The sequence below is a fragment of the Sphaeramia orbicularis genome, chromosome 5 (genome assembly GCF_902148855.1).
Source record: "Sphaeramia orbicularis chromosome 5, fSphaOr1.1, whole genome shotgun sequence".
Classification (NCBI taxonomy): Eukaryota; Metazoa; Chordata; class Actinopteri; order Kurtiformes; family Apogonidae; genus Sphaeramia; species Sphaeramia orbicularis.
The window spans coordinates 29,904,448-29,910,707 of NC_043961.1; the positions used below are offsets into that span (position 1 = coordinate 29,904,448).

A 6,260-nucleotide genomic window follows, 5' to 3' on the forward strand; every position below is an offset into this window, starting at 1 on the left:
CTTTGATCAAATCAAAAGTTCAGTGCACAAAACCTTTTTGGCAACACTGGGCTAAATTTCCATAATTATTTTATCATTTAAGTGGTCTGAGTGGAAACAAGACTTCTGCAACTCCACCTGCCTCTGTTTACTGGCTGTAGATGGAAAATTTTGAGAGGATTTGGATAATCCCTAATGTTTCATGGAGGTAAGAGAGCTTCATTAACAGCAGCTTTAATTAGCAATCACTGTTTCAATTATCCACACGTCTTATATTTTTGACTCATTTATGGCTCTAGGTTATATACAGTATAAATACACCTTTATATTTAGTCATTTGATTTGGACAAAGAGGAGAACTGCAGAAAGACCATGTGTATTGTATGTATTTAGGTGTACTTTGGTGTTTTTTTCCCTCACTGTCCACCACCAGTGGCTGTCAAAAAAGAATTTAATGAATCTGTCCCTATGCATAACAAAATAATGAAGTAAAAGGTAAGACAACAAATCTTGATTTATCATTCTATAACCTGAGGTTAAAAGCAGAGACAAGATACTGTAAAGACCTACTAAGCTGTCACTTAGTTGCTTACTTTATGGCAGGCCATCAACTGGTGTAACTGTTAAAAATTAGTTTGAAAGCTTAACAGTTTCTGTTTTTACAAATGTTAGACTATTCCCATACAATGTTCTGGTCATTTTTCTACAGAATGGTTTTGTTTCTTCCAGGCACTTTCTGCTTCAGATTAAGCTAAAGTTCTTGAAAAAACAACCTATTAGCAATATGATGGACATTTTAAATTAATTTTCAAGTCAAATAATGAAGCAAATTTAAGTAGATCAGTCGTGACATCTCATCAACATGTGCCCTCCACTGACGTAAAAACCTGACCATCCAAGAGGATTGGTTAAAGCACAAGTATATCATTTAATTTCAACACCTTTTCAGACTTTCCTTAGCATGTGGGTAGAAAAACAGTAACATAAACACAAGTTCTGCATCACTATGAAATAAAATATAAATCTTCTCACATCCCCACCCCAAATAAAAAATTAGGCTAGATGTTTGAAGTAAAAGATTTTGGTATTTTGAATAATCAACTGATAAATTATTCAAGCACATCCATAGTAATAATCTTCTTAAAATGTTAACACTGAACACTATGCGCCACTTAAATCCTAAAGCATTGTCAGTAACTATTTGTTTGTTCCCAAATGTGCCTTTAAAATATTTTGCGCTAACATTTAATTAAAATACTTCAGCATCCCTAAAGTATACACAGTTAAGTAGAAGGACTTCAATCCTGGGATTCAAACCCAAAACACAAAAAACTGTATGCTAGTTTCATCCTCTTGGTATTGGTTTAGATCTGCAGTTGGTCCCTGGGTGCTTTCAGTGGCAGCCCACTCCGTCTAGTGTAGAGGGATGGGTGAAATGCAGAACTTGAATTTTTGGGAAATGTAAGAAAAAAAAAAAGAAAAATGTAATGGGGTTGTGCCTTGCCTTTATTTCCCACAAAACTCAGTGCAGCAGTTTTTGCACAATCTTGCTGACAGACAAATACACCAACAGATATGAATGTAGGCATAACTTCTATTTCGGAGATGAAGGGCCAAACTGCACCAAAAATAATTTTTAAGGATATAAAGAAACAACAAAGAATAAGGTTCTTATTTTTTATGGAGATAATGGTTAGTGGTCTTGATGTTTATTGTACAGAGATAAAATTGCAGTAAAATGCTGTAGTTCAAGGTCCATGCAGGGCTTTAAAATCAAACAATGTAAGTTTGAAAGAGATTTGAGAACAGGGAGAGTGAACAGAGACACAGGTGTAAAATGTTCGTTTTTTAGCTTTAGGCTCTACAGTAGTCTGGCCTTGGTGTTTTGTACTAGTTAAAAGTGATGAATGGGTGGGTGCCTGGCCGACTCCAAAATATGGGAGTTAAAATAATCAAGTGTTTCAGATAAAACAGTTAGACTTACTTTTTCTAAATCTTTACATTTTAGAAAGATCGTGATCTTGGATATATTTCTTGGGTGGTGAAAATCTACAAAACTGTATGTGGTGTTAAATATTGTTCCAAAGTTTTCTACTCAAGGCTTTAAAGCAGTGTTTCTCAATGGGGGCGGTACCACTCCCCAGGGGGCACTGGGACACCGTGGGGGGGTGTTTGGAATGAGAAAGTTTGAAACAAGAGAGGGGGGGGTGTTAGTCTGTATAAGTATCCATATCAAGCAGTACGTTATGTCAATGGCAAATTTCTGAATTTCCCAATGTTACAGAAAGAAAGCGTTCCTTTGTTAACATAGGAGCATTTCATGAAATGATTAAAAATTCTGAAAATGTTCTTTGACCATTATTATTCAGTCTTATAGTAAAGTTGCCCACTCCTTTAGAAATCTCCAAATTAGAGTACAGTTTCTACATCTGAAAGTGAGTTATTATCCTGACATTTGCAGCTTTTTGTCACATTTATTTTCAGTTCACTCATCGTGCAATAAACCTAGAAGGAAGTCACTTTCATATAACTCCTTCAGTCTTCACTCCAGTGTTCAATATTGTAGAAACATATTCCTGCATGACAAGGCAAATGTGCTCCTGCTTTTAGTGTTATAAAAGAATGCAATCTGTAAGCATTAATCACACACCAAATCAAAAGCTTAACTCACACAACGCCGCTGAAGCTGGACCAGTCTGTTCACACTCTGATTTCACTCTAGGACGGAGCAGGACAGACTGAGCACATGGGCTCCTGACACGCCAGAGAGAGGAGTCAGTCAGTTATAACAGCAGAGGCCAAGAGGGCCAGACAGAAACTCTTTCCTGCTCCAGCCTGTCAAGTCCAGCAGTCATAGTCTCACCTGCTGCACAAGCCCTTAAGGTGGCTCATCAGGGAGGACTGTCACACTGGGGACCTTGCTTTCTGCAGGTGTCCCCAAAAAACATCACGCTGCTGCCAGATTTTTATGTAATATAAGGATATGTTTTAATTTTCAGCTGACTAGATAAATACTTTCAAAGCATGTGCAGTGGATGCAGTAATAGGATACTGTTGAGCAGTTTTGTTTTTAAACTGTAGTACAAATACAGATTATTTAGGAGGTAGTGAAATGAATTTTGTTTAGATTCTCAATATTCCAAATAAAAAATCAATGTACATGAAACTCCCTGCCCTCAGTATACTTCCAAATACAATATAAGATACAGATATAGATGCTGTATAACATGTTGCTCATACACTGAGCATGTAGACATTACACTGTATTGTCTTAAACAAAGGCAAGATGTCAGACTGTCAGATAAACAACATCAATTTCTAATGTGCAATCTCTATATCATGTTAATATGTCTTAAAAGCTCATTGGCCCTCGTCCTAGTCACCATCAGCCATGGTGTGTCAGAATACGCAAGACCATAAACATGAGGTCTGGATGGGACCTGTAGCCATCTGTGCACGGTGACATCACAAATGAATTTCATCTAAAAATTCAATCTTGCCTGTGCAGGGATGTTTTCAGGAAGCATGCTTGGTAGTAGGTACTTACTACTTACCTACTGAATGACTTAAACAAGTGTAATCCTGACCCCGGGAGCTACACATGCAGTAGAATGTTTAAGTATTCATTGTGGAGTTTATGTGACCCTTTAAGCTGAATCAAAAAGCCTAAGAAATGCATGGAGGACAGTGGCTGGTCCCTTTAACGCTTGATTTTAACCTCACTGGTTTCATCTAGCAGTGAGAGGTTGACACTGGTAAGGACTGGTAATGAGAGGTTTCTGTGTCAGTAGTTATCTCCTGGGTTACACTGTAAATACTACACTTCCGTATCAAATCATTCCTACTGATGACATTTATAAGACAAAGTACTAAAGAGGTCTATGCAGTCCAAAGGAGGACAGTAAATCCGAATAGTTTGTGTTTCCAGCTATAAAGGCCAGGTGCCACATGTTAGTAATGTCACCTCTCCTGGCTGCTGGTTATCTGAGAGTTTTTCTTGGTATTTAACTCCAGTGTATGAGTCACTCGGTGTAATTGATGCTACATGGAAGAATGATGATGGTCGGTTTATTGCTTATTTCTATCATTCTAAATTTGAAAATACAGAGTAATTCTTCAGTTTAAATGGCTAAGAATGTACATGAAATGTCCAGCAGCCTTACCAGAGTAGTGCCAGTGTCCTCAAACTCCAAATATCTCCACAAAGCTCCGGTCTCCGCTGGCTGCTCGGCTCTGCCTCGACCCACGGTGCGTCGTCCTGCCTCTGTCCCACTACGTCCGTCCGCCTTCCCTTCAAATTGCGTTACTGTCATGTGTTTCCCAATGAATTGTTCTAGTAATCTTCTCAAAAGTGGGATGTGAAGAGCGTCCAGGGTCCGCCTACCGCGTGCGAAACGACTCCGATCAAATGATTTGTCGTGTGTGTGTTCCGAAGCCAGTGCGCGCGGGGACACAAGAGAGAGAGAGAGAGAGAGAGCCCCCTATTTGGCACGCGCCTTTTTAATCGTTTATCACTGGTGACCAGCGCGAGACTGTTATCGTCTGGGGGTGTAAAAAAGGTCGCGTCCCGAAACCGCAGATATGTAGCCTAGCTGTCTGTCAGTTCACGCGCTGGTGGTGTTTGGGTTAATTTTATACGTTTTTTTTTCCCGTCGTGCCTGAGCGCGCACAATGAGACAATAAGACAGTGAATGAGCGCGAGGGCACAACATACCATGCATTCATGTCATTCATGTAATTTATTCGATGATTTCTCCTTTAATTATTAGTTCTAAAAATAAAACTCACGTGGCTCTTTACGGAAAATCGATCCAATTGCAATGTGTGTTTTTTGACACGCAATCAGCAACGTAAACAGCTGCCTGGGCCATGTGCCACCAAAACCCACCGATGCTTACGCACGTAAGATGCGCAGGCTCCTTTTCTAGGTCATCAGCGGCAGCGCGTTTTGATGTCACACCGCTCCGGGGATCGTCTCTTTTCTCTCTCCTCCAGATCGTGTTCACTGAGGAGGACAACACACCTGCAGTAAAATTAGACCAGGTTACCTCTTCCTGTGAACACATCTGTATGCATGGAGCGTTAAACCACATTCTCCATGGCAAAAAAAAATTAGATCATTTATTTAGTAAATTACACAGCCTACATACAATCAGGCACTGACTTGTCTTTTACCCTAATATTTTGATGGAATGAGATGAGAAAAAAAGTAGTTTCCTTTGAAGCTGTCACAGAAAACGTGACCTTGTGGAAAACAGAGGACATTTAACCTCTGGGGTACAATAGCTCAGCATCTGCTCTAAGGGTGACCCAGTGGGGAATGGCTACCCATAGGGCAAAGGGACAGAGATGCTGAGAAAGTGGCCTGTATGGTCTAGAGGTCACCAAAGGCACTCTGCAGATGTATGTTATAGTTCAAAGAAACAAACTGATGCGGTTACTTCTGGTTTAATCTGGTGCACTGTCCTCTTCCTTTCTATTTCTACTCACAAATAACACACTGGTATGTTAATTTAGGAGCTGTCAGCTAATGAGGAGGACAGGGCGAACGCCAAGGACATCTGGCAACTGGTTCTGAGGGCACAGCATTTTCATTCAGCTTTGAACCGCTCCTGTTTTTTCCTCCTGTAATGGTCATAGGAGTCTCACCTTGCCTCACATCCCTGTCAGCTTAAAGGATATGCATATGTAGTACTCTCTGGCTGCCAAGTGCAGGCAAGTGTAACCATAGAAACTGGGTGTAGCTAAGATCTGCATCACAACTTGAGTATAACAACAACTGACCACCGAGTTTACTCAGTGACTAATAAAGTCACTGATTATGTCTCTCTTCACAAAATGCATTACTCTCTTGTTTTCCTTCACTTACCCAAAATGATCATTTCTGGCTGTGCACTGTAAAAAATAACTGTAGAATTAACATCAAAATGTTGTAAAATTGCAACATGAAAAAACTGTATGTGACAATACAGTGCAAAGTTGTTTATTTGAAAAGATTTTTGTGTTAACGATTAAATCAAATTTAGCTGTAGTTTTTACAGGAAGAGTGTGTGAACAAAACCAGATTTCTATGTAGAAATTATGCATTTCTATTGTTTTTAGAAAATAAAACTGTAAATTGAAATACAAGACCATAATGTTGAAATAACAGCATATTTGCTTTTTTTTTTATATTTATTTATTTATTTATTTATTTATTTATTTATTAAAAAGTAAACATTTAACAATTTAACATTTTAAATTTGTAAATTAATTGGGTTGGTAGAGTTGGTAGAGTGGCT

The 6,260-nt window shown here is 38.9% G+C and overlaps 1 protein-coding gene across 3 annotated transcripts in view; it reads right to left on the reverse strand.

Moving 5' to 3' along the window:
• LOC115419055 (sodium-coupled neutral amino acid transporter 3-like) overlaps positions 1–4,859 on the reverse strand; it is a 43,794-nt gene extending 38,935 nt beyond the window's left edge. For 2 of the 3 annotated variants that reach the window (XM_030133663.1, XM_030133662.1), the window contains exon 1: positions 4,143–4,859. The gene's annotated coding sequence lies outside the window, so the exon portion shown is untranslated. The remainder of the gene's footprint in view (positions 1–4,142) is intronic. The other variant, XM_030133664.1, reaches the window with a different exon arrangement.
• Between the last annotated feature and the right edge of the window lie 1,401 nt (positions 4,860–6,260).